The sequence below is a fragment of the Felis catus genome, chromosome B1, assembly GCF_018350175.1.
Source record: "Felis catus isolate Fca126 chromosome B1, F.catus_Fca126_mat1.0, whole genome shotgun sequence".
NCBI lineage: Eukaryota > Metazoa > Chordata > Mammalia > Carnivora > Felidae > Felis > Felis catus.
In genome coordinates this window covers 191,931,396-191,949,950 of record NC_058371.1, presented here as the reverse complement: position 1 = coordinate 191,949,950, position 18,555 = coordinate 191,931,396, and positions in this window count along the sequence as shown.

Below are 18,555 nucleotides of genomic sequence, written 5' to 3'. Positions count from 1 at the left end.
AAATGGGAAAACCGCCAAGGAGGAAGGGCCTAGGAGAGTGGCAAATGATGGAGAGAGCTCATAACTTCCTTCTCAGCCTGTCTGAGGGAGCAGAGAAATTGGATCACGAAAACTGGTGCAAGAAGCTAGAAGACGGGCCGGGAGAAGACAGTGTGTCTGATGACCCAGCCTTAGGCTTGGAATTAGATGATGATTCTCCCCAACACAGCACCGAGGTGAGTGCCCCTCTGATTAGGAAAGAGTGTGTTCTAACATCCCCGCAGGGCAAAGGCTGTACTTTTTTGTTCTCTTTTCCAACCCTGAGAAAGGATCCTGTCTCCCCAGAGGTCCCATTCACTGAGACGCGTCTGGGCAAACCAGAGGCTTCAACAGCATCTCATAACAGCACGGGCTTTTGGGTAGGAGGAATAATGAAACACCTTATTGGCAAAACAAATATCAAAGTGCAAAAGGACTGCTCAGGCAGAAAATGGAGGGAAATCTCTTCCTTCTGTACCCGACCCACACGCAGTCTTTTCCAAATTGGGTGCTCTTTTGGTGTTGAGCTTTTTGGGTGTTTTGTTTTGTTTCGTTTTTGTCTTTTTGTTTCTGTTTAGAGTTTAATATAAGTTGGTTGTTGCATTTTATGTGAGACGTATGGTCCTATTATTAATATAGAGCAGCTAGTGATTGTGTCCTCAGACCATCAAAAGGGACTCCCCTTCTTCATTCCATTTATCTTAAAAAACAAAGTTTCTTTTTTATTTAAAAAATAATAAGGGGTGCCCGGGTGGCTCAGTCAGTTAAGCGACTGACTTTTGATTTCGGTTCAGGTCATGATTTCACAGTTTGTGAGTTTAAGCCCCACGTCAGGCTCCACACTATGACAGTGTGGAGTCTGCCTGGGATTTTCCCTCTCTCTCCCTCTCCCTCTCTCTCTGCCCCTCCCGTGTGCTTTCCTCTCTCAAAATAAATAAATAAACTTTAAAAAAATTAAGTAATAAATACACACTGTACTGGAACAAAAAACAAAAGAAAAGAGGAACTAACCCTAGTCCCACAACTCACAGAAAATTATTTATATCTTTTTATAATTCTTCCCAGTCCTTTTGTCCCTACATACGTACTCTTCCATTTTTAAATTTCTTTCCTGAAAAACTATCAGAGTACAGCTACTTGCAATTCTTTTTAAAAGGATGTAGTAGATGGATGCTATTTTTGGCTGCCGAACATCTGTTTTGCCTTCCTTTGGTAACTGTGCCCATATCTTTTGGGTATTACTTTTCCACTGACTATACCTGGTGGGAATGTCACTTGGAATGTCCTGTGTGCCCCTAACCATGAGGAGGGAATCTGACCCAAGTTAGGCCAATCAGATGCTGCCTTGCTGAAATTTGAACCTTGACTAAAGTGGGGGAAAAAAAATGAAAAAGGTTGAAACTCACGCATCACAGTGCAATTTCCAAATAAGACTTTTTCTGTTGTTCTTGCCACTTCTATACCTCAACCCCCTTCTCCAAACTTCTAGTCAATGCTAGGACTAGAAGGGCATGACCCCGTGCCCTTTCAGCAAATTTACTTTTTGCTTCAAGCAAGAAGAATCCATTTCTGCTGTTTGCAACCAAAGAACCCCCTGTGAAAATGTGGCCAAAAAGAGCATAGGAACCAGGATACAAGGAAAAATCTGCCAACTGCCCGGCTATCACTTAGAAAGCATTGCTGTCCTCCCAGGATACCACATCCTTGTTCACCAAGTTCCTTTAATTTAGTCACAGAACCAGTCTCTTATGCCAGGACACTGATACAGTAAATTGGTTGTCCTAAAGGCCTTGATTTTTCACACCTCCATGTAAGCATGCCACTGGCAATGTGACATTTTAGCACCTCCTCTAAGGAGAGAGAGTCTATTTCCCCATGCTTGAATTAGGCTGGCCTTGAGACTTGCTTTGGCCAATAAAATGCAGCAGAAATGAAGATGGGGACATCTGGGTGGCTCAGTCAGTTAAGTGCCCAACTCCTGATTTGGGCTCAGGTCATGACCTCATGTTGGGGAGTCTGAACCCTGTGTCAGGCTCTGTGCTGACAATGTGGAGCCTGCTTGGGTTTCTCTCTCTCCCTCTCTCTGTCTCTCTCTGTCCCTCCACCCACTCATGCCCTATCTGTCTCTCAAAATAAATAAATACACATTTAAAAAAACAAATTAATATGTGCCCATTCTGAGCCTGGGCCCCAAGGCCTCGGGTGCTTCTACTCAACTCTCTTGAATCCCAGTCTGCTCTACAAGAACACATCTAGGATTGTCTGTTCGATTGGAGAACTACATGAATCAGACAAGACATATCCTGATGCCATGCTAGACCAAACAACCCCTGGCTAAACTTCCTGTGACTGCAGATCCAAGGAGTGAGTCCAGCCAAGATCAACTAGGTCCCTCCCATAGCAGCAGGACGACCCAGGTGGCCTGTAGACTTGTGAGAAAAATACATGCAATATTACTGTGTTTAAAAAAAAATAGAGATAGTGAGAGGTGTCATATTATCTGAACAAAATAATAAGGGAATATGTTATGAAAAATACCATTTAATTACTTATGGGACAAAATACCATCAGTTGAAACTCTCCCAGAAATGCCATAAAATACAGGATAGTCCTAACTAACATCTCAATTGATTTAGCAGCGTTGATAAGAACATGAGTCCAGAGAGCCTGATTTAAATCCTCATTCTGCCACATACTGGCCATGTGACACCGAGCAAATGTGCCACGGTTTCCTCTACTATAAAAAGATGAAAATAATAGAACCAACCCCAAGGGTTAGATGACATGTAAAGCGTTTAAACAGAAATTACTCCGTATGATGTTAGCCATTATAAATATTATTCTTCCATGACAATTTGCTGTTCAGAGTCAGGAAGCTTGAAAAACATCACAGTCTTTTATTTCCTTTACTCCGTTTGATTATCTTTACATTCTACTGGGAATAGTAGATATTACTTAATATACTACTGATACAGTTGGGCTTGATCTTACCTATTGTTACTTTTTTTCTATTTCTTTTGAATTCCTGCCTCTTTTTTGGATATTGTAAGTACTCAATTTCCTTCTTTATTAAATGTATTTTTACATACATGATTTATAATATATCTTTTAAATATATCTAATTTGTATACATAATTTATAATCTATATCATATGCATAAAATTTCTAGCATACATAGCACCCTTCTTTCAGGGGTTACTCTAAAGACTACCGCACACATCCCTAACTTGCTGAAGTCTAACTAAATGAACATGTCACCAGTGGACAATACCAGGAACATAAACCCCTTTTACCTTGGCTCCTGTCCCCCCCCACCCCCCCCCCCCCCCACACACCTTATGTTCAGTTATTGGTGTGTATTTGAAGCTCTGGGTAGTGTTGTCCTCCTCCAGGGAGGATTCATATTGGCTTCCATCAGGAACCTAGGCTGAAAATCCAACCAGAGATTCTCAGAGGTCCAGCTGTGCTCAGTCTTCAGTCTTTATGAGGACTGGTTTGTTTCTAGTTCTTCTTTACTTCTAGCAAGGGCTTCTTCCTGGGGCTTCCCCACCTCAGCACTATTTTAGACCAGATCTTTCTTTGTTGTGGGATTCTACCCACTAGAAGCAAGTAGCATTCTTTCAGTCGTGACAACCAAAAACGTCTCCAAATATAGTCTAATGCCCCCTGAAGGAGCAAAAGTGCCCCCATTGAGAGCCATTGTCCTAGGATGTAACCCTACAGGATCCCCACCAAAAGTCCCAGCCCCTGAGACTTTCAAAGTCCACTCACTTCTCTGCCCGTTTGTTGCCTCTCTGGGATGAGGAAGAAAGCTGCTCCCAACAGGTCTCTTACCTCTCCTGGCCCTCCTCTCACAAACCCTGGACCCACACTTTCTCCCTCCCTGAGAGCTCCTCCAGGACCTTTTTACAGGTATTTGTTTGCTTTTCTAGTTCTCAGCCTGAACAGCGTGTCTAAAATGACTTATTTCATCACTGTAGATCTGAAGAATTATAATCAGTTGGAAGCAAAATCTTAAATAATTTCAGTTGAATATAGATACATAGAACTGAATGTTCTCTTCAAAGTTCTCTAGTACAGGCTCACAAAGAAGGAACATGATACAAATGATAAGAGACCTGTTCTTCGAGGAGTTTGGGGCTGGATAACTCTTTGCTTTGGGGCCCAGCCCTGTGCATTATGGGATGGTCAGCAGCACCCCCAGCCTCTGGTACGAAGAGTAGAAGTACCTGTCCTTAGACAAATTTACTCTCCAATGGGTTTAACAGCACATGCACATTTCAAAAGCTAAAATAAAAAGATTTCAGTTGAGCTGCAAAGTACATGCATATCTTCTCCCTCAAAAAAGCAGGTAGTAGAAAACTGGGGAAGAACATGTTTATTACAAACTCAGTTCAATCCCCTACTTTTTACCAGTTGTGTGACCTTAGCCAAGTCGAAGTTCAGGGCATTCTACAAAATGAGGCTGTGGGATTAGACAATCCATCATCGCACTCACTTCCATCCCTGACAGATGAGAAGTCTATTAGATATCAGGTTTGTGATCATTTAGAACACCAAATACAGCCAAAGGGACGTAACATGTTGACGAGAAATTGGTCATATCTGATTGATCTATTTCATTTCAAATGAGGTTCCTAATTGAGAAAGTAGAGGAAACTCATCAGACCTGGACTTTCTGGCTTCCAGATACAACTGAAAAAAGACATCAAAATGTTCCTCTGGGGAAACTGGACAAGTGTGGCCTGGTGAAGGCACAGCTCGGGCAGTTTGTAGCTAGGTGATTGCCAAGACCCTAAGAGTTCTGATTGGCACATGGCTGGAGGTCTCCCAAGGCTGCCTTTGATGTCGTAACCCCAGGCAACACCAGCCTCTTCAGGCCTGTTGCTGCTCTGTATCAATGATTTGGATGACAATCAAGAAAGCATCTCATCAAGTGTATGGGTGTTTTGAAGATGGACTTCACAGGTAAGGTGAACTCAAAATCAGGTTCGTCTTACTCCTTTGAATGCCACCTTCCTCCTAAAGATGAAGCATCACTGTGGTTTTCTTCTCCATTCGCATCTGCCTCTGAGTCTCTTCACCCTAAAGCCTGAATTGTCGCCTGCACCCCCTGGACCCTCTGGCTCACAGAACTCTGCTCTGCATTTTATAGAGCAGAAAACAACTTCAAATTATAAATCAGGCACTAAACCCTAGAAATAAATTTTCCTTTCCCTGCCACAGAGAATGCCTCCTGACTTTAGGGCTCCTCCCTGTGGTTCGGCAGTCTACAGAGTCACTCAAGCTTCTCCCTGCCCCCGCATGAGTTTCTTGGGCCCCTGACAACTTCTTGTCTTGTCTGCAATTGGATAATCAAAATGCTGTCTTATTTTACTATACAAGTATGTTCCCGTGTCTACTGACCTCATCCTTAGCCATCCAGTGCCTGCCTGGGGGGGGGGGGGGGGGGGGGGGGGAAGCTGTAGGAGGGGGCTTGCCTTCTTCAACTGAAAGGCCCACAAAGGCATCATCCTTTCTACCCAAGAGATAAATTTTGCCTTTAACATGTGGTAGACTTTAAAGGTTCTTTGCAGCCAGGATTCTATAATTCTGTGGCTTTACTTGATTTCTTTTCAAATGGCTAAATGCTTAAGAAACAAGGAGCACTAACCACCCCCACAGTCAAGGACAGGAGGGCTAGAGTTCATAGGTTGTGTGGATCAAAGTTTCCTAGAACACAATGATGACTGTCACGCATTTGCAAATCTCCTTTCTTTGTGCATTTGTACAAACCCAAATATATGCTCATCCCCATTCAATAAACACAAGCTTAAAATCCAGTAGAAGCATGAAGCAGTGACAGAGGATGAAAGAGAGTAAAAATGATTTAGAGGGGGAAAAAAACATACAAGCACTGATCTACAGCCCAAGGAAATGAAATGTCCACGCCAGAAAAAGGAGTGGACTAAATGAGATTCAGGATTTGGGTCCCGAAATACCACCCTCCCGCTTCCCTCCCTGTTTGGTGCTGGTGGGGAGCAGTGTGCTGCCAGCAGATATTTGCATGCTCTAAGTGTTCCGCTGGGGAAGTGGGAGATATCGAGACAGATGGCTCTAGTAAGTGTGGGCGAGTCTGACGTCAAGTTTATGAGCCAAATGGCGTTTTCCGAGTTCCCCCTCTCCAAATCCCATCCATAACAGACCCAGTAACTCAAGCCATGTCCCACCTTTGAAGCCCCCCCCCCCCCCGGCCTCCCATCACTGCCATCTTCCTTTCCTCTAATAATAATCAATGACTCTTGGAGGTTAAGAATGGGCTGCCCGGTGAGGCACTGTGACTTTGACAGGTGTCACTCCCAGAAGGCCACCAGGGGTCTTCTCTCTGTAGACCACAGACCCTTCATTCCTCCACTTACTCATCCGGCACTTATCAATACCTACCGTGTGCCAGGCACTGTGTTTTGCACTAGGGAAACCAGCATCGTTCTAGAGAAAAAAGATAATAACTATATAAATAAAAATGAGGAGTCTGGCTCCTGGCTAAAAAAGTGTCTGTGATTTTTCAGAACCAACCACAGGCAATTACAACAGCCCTACCTAGCAGGCCTCATGGAGGAAAGCTGTCCTCCCCACACCTGCCTGGGCACAGCCAACGCCACCGGGCAGCCTCTGAAAGGAGACATGGTCAAGGACTCTGGCTGCTCTGGCCATACTCTGTATATTTGCTTTCTTAGCTACGCATCTTCATTCCTAGGTCTCTTTATCCAAGGTCTTCAGGTACTTCTGCCACGCCTTCCTCATGGGGGGGAGAAAAGGGAAAAGCCTGAAAACAAGTTTTTCTACTCTGGCGGAGTACCCAGGAGTCTTCTACTCCTCCCCCTCCCCCTCAGCAACCCTCTTCTTCCACCAGCATTCATAAAACCGCAAGAACCTTTTGTTAAGGGCTCCCTCCAGGACCAGACCACCTCCCCATCAGTGCCGATTCAGCCGACCCTCCACCAGGACACCATTCCATGGGGGGAGTGGATTAAGGGGGGCAGCACCTGCTCTGGCTTAGCCTCTTGCAGATGTCATCTCTAAGGCTTCACTGTTGTTTTCATTTTGGTTCTTTGATGCTTTAATCAGCTGCTCCTATATGTGGCAGTTTAGCACTCCCTCCTTAGGCTGAGCTCCTGACAAAAATAAATAAATAAAATAATTACATAGAATATAATAAAATATCAGGTAGAATTTTTGGTGTTTTCTCAGGATTTCGGCCAAAGTGCCACACTGTGAACAATGGATGATAAAGAAAACCCACTCCACTCCCCCAGCAAATTCTAATGAATGGTATAAAGGTATAGACCAGCCATTCAGGATTTTCTAAAAGGAAGCTAAAACCAGTCTTTGGTCCTGTGACCCACAGTCCACTTGTTTTCCCCAAACTGGGTGTATGAGGGAAGCCTAGAGATTAAGGAATAGAGCTGCAGGTAGGTAGTGAGGGAGCTCTCTGGTCCCCAGAGCTGCCGTGGCACCAGAACAGAGCATGATAACAGAGTGTGGGGGGAGCTCTCAAGTATCCCAGTGCCCAAAGACCAGGGAAAAAGTGCAAAAGGAGAGGCTGGCTGCCTTGGGGGTGGCCTGGACTTCTGGAGTGCCACAGGGCAAGGTGCCTAATGCTTCTGGTGGGCAGAGTGGACACCATGGAAAGGCTCCTGGTCGAAGTTGTCTCGAGAGGACGGCCCAGAGGAGTGCCCGCCCCAGCAGGCAGAGGTGGTGTGAGGTAAATCGCTGAGAAGGGACTGAAGGGATGGGAATTCCTGAAAGGGGAACGGGAGAACATCCTCTGGGGTAAGGATGGCAGGAGGGAGGCCACCAGTGGAGTCTTGTCCCAAGAAAGAAACAACAGCTGCTTATCCACCTTGACATCAGACCCTTGACCATCAAGGAAGAACTACAAATGGTACCAGCTACCTAAAAAGATCTTCTTGTGCCTGTCATTCCTCTCTCGGTCTGACTCTGAAAATGGTGGTGGGAGTCCAGTGTGGAGTAGAAGAAGGTGAAAAGTGGAAGATTAAGACCCTGACCACTTTTTCTTCTGGCCTCTGTACACTAGGACACTGGTCAACAGGCCTTAAGTCAAACTTCAGCCTCAAGAATGGAAGACACCTTAAACTGGACAAGGAACTGAAGTTTTGACATTAAATTGGACTGGACTATTTCATATCTAAAAACAAGATGATCTTAATACTCAAAATTCACCATAAAAGCCATGGGATTTGCTTGTAATATCATCCTTGGCAAATCCTTCCCAAGCAGGTTTGAAACTGTGGTAGGTGAAAAATAAAGTTATTTCCTCATCTTATCTTACCAAATATAGCTTGTTCCAATGCCAGTTAGAGAAGCAAAAAAAGAAACTGAGAGAGAGACAAACAGGGATGAAATCTGCTTTAGAAATTGCCACCTGGGAAGGCTGAGGAAGCAACGGTTAGTGAGAGAAGGAGCCATCTCTGGAAAGAGGGGGAGAGATCAACCCAGGCCAAGGGAAGGTCATGTGCAAAAGGCAGAAAAGAGGAAGCAGCTGAACTAAGACAACAGAAGCAGGGCGGAGCCTGGAGTTGATGTTGGAATCAGACTGTTCGAGGTAGTCCACCATAGAGTTTGGTTCAACTCCCAAAGCGTTCCAACGTACATGTTAAGATCACTTTTGCTGCTGTTTGGAGAAAGAATGAGAGCAGAAGTCAAAGTCCAGTCCTGTTAGAAGGGCATGATGCACTTCTTAGAAAAGGCACAATACATTCCCAGCGGTTGATTTTCTCAAGTTTACAGACTTTGGAAAATCAGAAAGACTGACGGCCATGGGTACTTCATGTGGCAATCTATTGGAATTTAGCAACAAAAACAGCAACAACAGCAGAACAGAGAGGACAGCATTCTCATAAGGAGCTGCCATGTGCGGTGAGGGCTACGTAACACGTTCCATCCATATATGTCCACATATTTCCTTCTTACCCACTGGGAAGCATGTGTTCCAGGAACAATAATTCTCTCACCTCTTCTGCCTCTCTATACATAGAGCTCCCGATCTCTTCTTTGACAGGATTCCAATGTGAGAATGCACTCTTGGGTTCTTTGTGAGCCAAAATTCAATGTAAGGATTTTTTGCACAACCTGCCACAAAGAGAAGAATGAGATTTTTCTTTCAACGGTTTAGAAAACAGGCACAAAAAAAGTAATTAATTAATTAAAACACACACACACACACACACACACACACCACCAATTATCAAAGAGGCTTTTGGGGAGTGTGGATGGCTCAGTCAGACTTTGGCTCCAACTCCATCCAACTTCAGCTCAGGTCATGATCTCACAGTTTGTGAGCTCAGTCTCTGCATTGGGCTTTGTGCTGACAGCTCGGAGCCTCGAGCTTTCTTCAAATTCTGTGTCTCCCTTTCTCTCTGCCCTTCCCCCACTTGCGTTCTGTCTCTCTCGCTCTCAAAAATAAACAGTAAAAAAAAAAAATTTTAAGAGGGTTTTGATTCTTTGTCTCACCAACAGTTAGGCTGAGCAACCCACCTCCGGCCTGACCCTATAGGACAGCTAACCCATGCCGACCTACCGCCAGCCCATGAAGGTAAGCAGCAAACACCTCCTCGTGTTTAAGGTTCCTTAAAGGTTCCTCCTCGTGTTCCATTTCTCTGGAAGCCCCACCTGCTCACATGCATGCCCGCCTACCTGTAGTAGCAACTATGCATTGAACCCTTGTTCTGCACCAGGCACCATGCTAAGCACTTTACATCTATTATAATAATCCGTCATCCAGCAAAAACTCTTTAAGATGAGAACTATTATTATATATCCCTATTTTATAGCTAAAGAAACTGAAGCGTGGAGGCTTTCAGCAACATAATCAAGGTCAACCAGATGTCACTGATGTCATCGATGTTTCCACTCTAAATCTATCAGCCTCTGGTGCTAAACTTTTGGGTTTGATACCCTCACCTTGACTCTCTCTACGCCCTCACCCCTGCCCACCAGATGGGATGTTTGCCTGTGTCCTCTCTAGTTCATGGGCCTTGTCTGTCAGCTTCAAGCACCAGCTTGGCCCTTTGCCTCACCACCCATCATTGTCTCCCATGGTGGGCTCAGGCCCTAAACCACCATTCTGTTTCCAAGTAGGAGCTAATGGGATTAAGACAGGGGTGTGCTAGATCTACTTAGAGCACTATATGCAAACAGGTCATGTACAGTACCTCTCTATTATACATTTAATGACATCATGTTACTAGTTTGAAATAGCCACAAAGGAACTATTTACACTATAGAAATTGGCAAACACCACACGTCAGGGCTTTGCTGAAGGGAAAGCCACGTTTACCAGTACACCACTTAGGTAGGACACACAATAGGGATAATAACAAAACCATCTTTCAGACAGTCATTTCTTCATAACCCTTGATGAACAAATCATTCGTGATTCCCAGGACCCCATCAAAAGAAGTTCAGCTGAAATTGTACATGTTGGAGCCAGTTCTCCTTGTCCAGAATGCAAATATCCTTCCTCAACCTGTGCTGCTTTCCTTGCTACATTAAGAGAAACAGGCTAGGAAACTTTTTCATGCTTTCTTACATTCTGTTGAGCTTGCAGTCTTGCTTAAAAGAGGGAGCCAATCTCAGGTGCCGAACCTCAAATTGCTTATTGGAACAGCTGCTGCTTTCAGCTGAGCAAGCAAGACATTCAAGGGTGGCGCTTTCTGGCTCTGATGCTTCAGCCAGTTAAAAATTAGTGTTAGGGATACCAAATAAGAAACAAAAGAAGAATCGGCTGGTGGTTTGATAGGACCCGCAGCCAGAAGCCTCCTTTCCACTTTTAAATGCGGTATAGGGTGAAGGAAATAAGAAAGACCACATCTGGGCCTTGGCTGCTCCACTTGCTACATATTCTGACGAGACAAAAAGGTAAAAGAGAAGGAAAAGGTGTAACGAATATAAGGGAGCAATCTCAGGTCCGAAGGAGAAAAGACTCCGCTGTGATGATTTTAGTTCAACACTCACTCACTTGTATTTTCAATATTCTCTGGGCACCCATCATGTGCCATGAGATATGCTAGATATAGTCGTGACCAACAGAGACTCGGCTCCTGCCCTCATGGAGCTTACAATCTAGTGGCGAATAGAAACATTAAATGTGTAGTAGAAAAAGGTGTGATGTTTCTTTGTTATGATAAAGAAAATAAATGGGCCATGGGAACATAACAGGGAAGAACCATGGCTGACCTAGTCTGGGGACCAGAAAATAAAGTCCTGCTCACAGAGCAAAAAGGCAAACTAGCAGGAACCCAGAACAGATAGGTTGAGAGCATGACCAGAACTCATCATTCCTGCAAGCATCTCATAAGTGCACTAGAGAGGACCAGCCAGACACTATGGGTTTGGAAGTCAGATTCCTGGGTTCAAATCTGGTTCTATTAACAGACAAGCTGAGCAAGTTACTTAACCTTGGGGAGCTCAGCGCCTTAGACGTGTATAGGGACAGTAATGCTTACCTTCCAGGCCTACTATTTGAATTAAATTAGTGTGGGGAATAGGACTCAGCATGGTACATGGCCTATGGCAGGTGCTCAAGAAATGATAGCTATATAAAGATTAATCAATGAGAATTGTATTTAAAAAAATAAGGATCTCTTAAACTGCACACACACAGGCCACTTGGTGAGTAAGTGCCAAAATATCTATCAGCAAAAAGATTTAATGAGGCTTAGCAGTCCTGTCCTGTGCAGTAACTTGAGAGTTTTCACAGCAAGAGCCTTCAAAAGTGCTTGCATTAAACACACCCAGAGTAGTCAGCATCTGTTTGCACCAGCAGAGGGAACAGGTACTATCCTTTCCAACCTACCTTGTCTTGTTTTACCCAAAATGTAGTTTCCACCTGCAGTGACTCTATTCCCAGATTTTCCCAGATGAGTTTCCATTTCATTCTTTTCAATAAATAGCATTCGGATAAATGGGATTGCATGCATTTGCCTTTGCAAACCTTCCTTTTAAACAAATTCACGAATCAGAAAAATAAAATCCATTGTCTAATGATATGTTGCCAACTTGATATTAGCGAAAATATGGTCATTACAGAGACTTCTATAAACCTGAAAGTCTGGCTTGCAACAGATCAATTTGATCACTACCAGTAGCTTCCTTGATATATGCTGTCTTGTTTTTCATTTCTCTGGTGATGTATGTACATTTTTAAAGTCTGCAATACTTTTATTTGCTGTATATGTGATGGGGACGATAGGCTGCAATGTGTTGTCTCCTTTGAACCTTCGCTTACCTTTAACATAAATTATCAAAGAAAGCAACAAAATGCAAGTTGATTGGTCTCCCCACTTTAATTTAGTAAGACAGGTCATAATGGCTTTGTTCCTTGGCCAGACATGCCAGGGAGCTGTTTTCACATATTAATGTGACATGACTTGGAAGATCATAATAATTATGGCAAGATAAAGGAAATTAGTTAAAACTTAATTAAAACCACATGGATAACAAAAAGAGCACTGTATGTTTAGTAATGTGAATTCTTTGTTGCTGGATTGGCAAAAAAAGGAAGACGATGCTTTGCAGTGGACACAAGGGCTCTGAGTCAATAAAGAGCGTTTCACTCTGGTCTGGAACGATCAGATCAAAATCAGAATCAAAAGGAAATGAGATGGGTGATTCTGCTACCTGTCATCACCCTTCAAGCCACCAGGACGGAGTAAGAGGAAAAGAGTGGAATTTCCATCAACGCAGAGATTGGAAGTCCTTAGTCAGTGGTGACAACATTTAAATGGGCTTATTAAAAAGCTGGTTCTCTAGGGTGCCCGGGTGGCTCAGTTAGTTACGTGTCCAACTCTTGATCTCAGCGCAGGTCCTGATCTCAGGTCCTGAGTTCAGGCCCCAGGCTGGGCTCTGTGCTGTGTGTGAAGCCCACTTAAAAAAAAAAAAAAAAAAAAAAAAAAAAAAAAAAAAAAAGCTGATTCTCAGGATCTAATCCCAGCAGACGTTCTGATTTGATGAGTCTGAGTCTGGCATGGCAGTCTTGAAATATTCATTTTTAGCTAGCACATTTTAGTCTTAAAGTCATTTCTAATAAAAAACATATTTGGTTACAATAAACAATGTGGGGAGATACTTTGAGATTATGTAAATACCTGTTCCTCATTAAACTTTTTATCATCCATGTGGATGATTTCGCATCCATGTGGATGAGCCTTGTCTGAAACAGTGATCATACTCATGGTTGCAAAATGGTGGTTTTCTAACTTCTACATTTTTATTAGTTGGCATTTATTTCCTTCTTCTATATCTATAAGTTGGGATATGTAATTTCTTCCTTGTTCCTTTCTCTATATATTTATGGGGATTTTACTGTAAGCATTCTCGCATTGATAATTGATATTGATGTCATTCAACAGGTGACCAGTTGATCACTATCCTTGACTTTTAATGATCACCTTGTCCCATGTTTGACCAGAGGTAGCTTTCAGAGCTGGATCCTGAAACCTTGTAAGCATTTCCTTGTTTTCTGGGCAACAACATCCTCCAGGATCATCTGAATCTTCCTTAGAATCAGACTTTCTCTAAGGAGGCCTCACTCCTCTTCATGAGGGTCGGTATTTGAAAAGAAACAGCTGCATTGAGAAGGACCCAGAATCACTGCTATGGCGTTCCTGCCAAAAATGCATATCCTAAATCAAACCGTGAGGTAACATCAGACAAACCAAAATTGATGTGTGTTCCACCAAGTAAGGAACCTGTGCTCTTCAAACATATCAATGCCCAGAGAAGCAGAAAAAGGCTGAGGAAATGTTGCACGTGAATGCAGATGAAAGAGACACAGAAACCTAATGTAATGCATGCATTGTATAGATCTTGATTGGAATCTTTAGAAATTCCACATGAATAATTTGGGGGACAATAGGTGAAATTAGAATTAAGACTGTAGATGAATAATAAATAATATTGTCATAATACTAAATTTTCCCTTCTCTCCATCACAATTCTCTCCAGTGCACTCACCAGCTGGCCAGCCAGCATGGGAATGTCTCTCTTCCTGGCCTCCTCCCCCTTCCCATTCAGGCCTTTCCATCCTCTTTATCACCTCCTACAATTGGAAGGGCAGAACATGAAGTTCAAAGCTCTAAACAGAGCTGTTTTGACAATCACGGTCATAATTAGGTCTTGTCCACCTAACTGACATGCTTCATCCCAGTCCAGTTTCTGGAATAATCCTGAGCCCTGTGGACCTTTGAGCACATGAGATATGGTGCTTTAGGGCAATCATCAGGATATAAATGCTTATCTTTACTATTTGAGTTTAATAAGCTCTTTGTTATGTCTGGGGGTGTACAAAACTTATAAAAAGGTAAAGATAATAATATATCATTTGCTGTTCATCGAACTAGGGGACACAGAAGAATCAGTGTAGAAAGACATAATGTGGGTCCGAAAAAACTAGAATATGAATCCTGCCTCCTCTACTTTTCAACTTTGTATGTTAAACAAGTCACTTAACCCTTCCAAGCATCTGTTTCCTCCGCCCAAAACTGGAATAGCAAAATCTCCGTCATCAGGTAGCTGTTCAAGTTAAACATAATAATGATGTAGGTTGTGATTTTCAAACTTGAATGTGTATGTGAATTTCCTTGGGATTCTTGTTCCAATGCAGCTTCTGCCTCGGTAAGTCCAGGGCAGGGCCTGAGATGCAGCATTTCGACAAAGCTCCCAGGCAATGCTGAAGCTGCTGGTCCCTGGACCACACTTGAGAGTAGCAAGAATTCAGGACACTGAGGAGAATGGCTAATGCAAAGCACATTCCATGCAAGTTTGTTTTTCTCTCTCTCCTCTACCCTACCACTTATGCATTTTTGAAAGAAGTTGCTAAGAAAAACCAATCAAAAGAGGACCAAAAAATAGTCTAAGAAATTCACAGCTCTCCACTAGAGGTTGATTAGGGTCAAAAGAAGATATATTTAAACCTAATTAAGATAAAGGATTCCTCGTTAGGCTGAGAGAAACTCTAAGAGTAAAAGCTCTGAGGACACATTGACTTCTGTCAGATTCCTGTCAGAAAAATGTTCCTTCAAGGAAGCGCACTGACAGCCTTCAAGAGTGATAGTCCTGACTGTAAAATTCTGAAGACATTTTTAATATTATAAAACTCAGGAAATCATAATAATACCTTATACCAATCAATTGTTTTAGACTTCACAAGCCCTTTTGGTTATATGAATGCATCCCAGCCCTCACTTCTTAAACTTTCATCAAATTGGAGGTTATGCTCTCCTTCGGCATAGGAGCTATGCCTTCTTCATGTATGTATCCCCAACATTTGGCAAAAGCCTGGCATCTAGCAGGTATTTGACAAATACTTATTAGAAAAGAGATTTTTCCCCTGGTCTCCTAATACATAATATTGCATTTCATTGAATCTAAGCGTCCATCAATTATACAGTACTAGTTTATGTATCTCTAAGGGGGAAAATGCTACCATTTAAACCTTGTGTGCCATTGATTGGAAGATACCACTCAATTTCAGAGATATTAAAATGGGGGGGGGGGGGAACGTGCACTTCAGAATCGAGAAATTGTAGTAGCTTTGCTCTCCTATGGAGTCACCCACACAGTGCAGACAGAAAATGGTTAATAGCAAAACTTTAGGGTTGCTGAAGATAACTTGAGGGAGGAAAAGAAACAAATAAGGACAGGGATATGTTTCTTTATAACAGAGAATATCATAGATTCAGCAACTTGGGGGCAGGTGGCAATCTTTCTCAGATTGTAATCAAGTTGGCAGCCATCTTCCCTCAGGAAAAGCATTGGTGGACTCCTGGCTTCACAGCAAAAAGCATGGACCAAGTGAAGGGCAAAATCCATAAGACACTGCTCAGAGGCTGCGACATTGTGATTTAAAAGAAAAATATACATGTGGTTATTCAGATGACCAAAACACATTTGTCATATATATTTAGTCTTTGTCTACAGTTTCATAGACTCACAGTTCCAAAACCCTTGGAATTTCCTTGGTGTGGACAGTGATAAAGGTGACTCTTGTTGTGTTAATAAGATGACTTTTGGACCCCACCCTGGTTGCCAAGGGAGCCAACCATGTGACTAGAGGGTTAACTTTCAGTCCCACCTCCCCATCCCTCACACCTCACCTGTTGGAGAAGACCCAGACTTTGAATCAATCGCCAATGGCCATTGATTTAATCACCAATGAGTATGTAGTAGAGCCTCCATAAAAACCCAAGAGGACAGATTCAGAGAACTTCCAGGTTGGTGAACACATGGAGATATGGAAAGAGTGGCATACTCAGAGAGGTCATGGGAACTCCTTGCCCCGTACCCTGCCTTATGCATCCTTTCCATCTAGCTATTCCTGCATTACATCCTTCTATAATAAACCAGTGATTTAGTAAGTAAAATGTTTCTTTGAGTTCTGTGAGCCACTCTGGCAAATTAACTGAACCTGAGGAGTGGGTCATAGGAACCTCTGATTTATAGCCAGTCGGCAGAAGTACAGGTAACAACTTGGGCTTGCAACTAGTGTCTGAAGTCCAAAAAAGGAGGTCATGGGAAACTCCAAATTGTAGCAGTCAGTCAGAAGCACAGGTAAGAACCTGGGCTTGCAATTTGCATCTGAAGTTGGCAGGGGGCTGGGGGCAGTCTTGTAGGACTGAACCCTTAACCTGTGGAATCTGATGCTGTCTCTGGGTAGATAATTGAGTTGCATTGTAGGACACCAGCTGGCATCCAAGAAGTGCTTGGTGTTGTATGGAAAGGCCCCCTACACACGTACACATGTGGAAATTCGGTCCAAGAACCTAATTCAGAAGTGACTTGTCCTTTAACAGAAAGCATCCTGAAGGAGAAGAAAGGGGAGGAGGAGAAGGGCAGGAGGGGAAGGGGCAGGGAAGGGATCTCATTGCTGTCTCACCACACGGACCTACGTAATAGCTATCAGAGGAACCCAGAGCTATAGAATTCAGCAAGTAAGGATGTTTGGAGCCATTGCAGAGAAAGAGATGAAGAACTCAACCACTGGTATGAAAACCTCAATTCAGAGCACACTCCTTTCTGCTCTGGGTCGGAGAACCATCTCTTGTACCGTCAAATGAGGCTCTCTCAACAGGTGATCATGTTGAATGCCAGACTCTAGGGCCCAGTAAGACAAACAAAGAAATCCAAGTGATCCCTGAATGAGGTTATCCCTACCTGGGTGAGCGCCACATCACCACAACTCAAAGTGACGCCAACACCCCATGCCGCTCTGCAGCTGCCTTTATTTGAGTTGAAAGGACACCTGTTGAGGTTCTGTCTCTAATAATGACCTTGGGCAAGTGACTCTGGGCTTCCATTTCCTCCTCTATAAAATGGCAAGAGTACCAGTCCTCTCCTCACCCTGAGGTGAGGATGATATAAGTTAATTCATGAGAAGCTTTGGAACAGTGCCTGGCATAAGACAATCACTCAACGAATGGCAGTTATTCTTACTATTATTGTCTAACATACAATTGCTCATTAACTGACACAATGACATGACTTAATGCTGGGTTAGTGAACACGCAACAGGTAGCACAAGCCACCAGTGCTCCCAAATTCCTAGCAGAGAAAAAAAAAAGTTGAACTTGCATAAACAACAGAGAAATGGGAAAAAATCACAACAGTTAGAAAGAATCAACTGCAGGAAACCGGGAGCCTGGCCTTCCAAGAACCATGACCAGGCCACTTCTCACGAAGGAACCTTGCAGCTACAACAGCTCAGGGACCAAAGGGATGGTGGCCCAACCCATGGGCTGCAGCTCTGTATCTCTCTGGGATGCAGATCGTGCACTGTGTAATCTGTCTTGTGCACAAAAACATTAACCTCTGGAATCAAATGTGTCTGTTAATAAACCAACATGCCGCTCACACTCGTCAGCCCCCCGCCCAGCGCCCCCACCCCCAACCCCCGGAGCCGCACTGCAGGCACATCTCATTTGTCAGCTGGTTCAACTGCTTAGGCACGACATGATTTGGAAATGTGAAAGATCCCAAATTATCTTATCCTGAGGTGACAAATCAAGTACAGTGCCCACAAGCCCAGACAGTTTACATGCCAAGTAAACAAAACGCCACGGAAGCGAGAGTATCAATCTCCTAACAGTTTAGGAAAAACAAGTTTATTTCTTATCTGAAAGATTAATGAACCGGGTTGGAACCTCACCTCTAATTGTGGCTGAACAGAAATTAGGTGCTGTTTTTAATCTATTCTGCAGTAACATAATAATGTCATGTCACAAAAGTTCATAAAGAAAGGGTCTACACTTATCTTTGGAATTATTTAAAGTACCCAGAGACTAGCCATTAATGTAAAAATTTTACATTTTCCTCAGCTATACTGCTGGTTGTTTTTTTTTAAATTAGGTCTAGAGAAACTGATAAAATATCTTCTTACTAAATAAGACTTTGTTTTCCTACTATAGACATAACTATAAAGAATATATATTTATATAGCATATTACTGGTATATTTTTAACAGCTATTGATACTGTATTT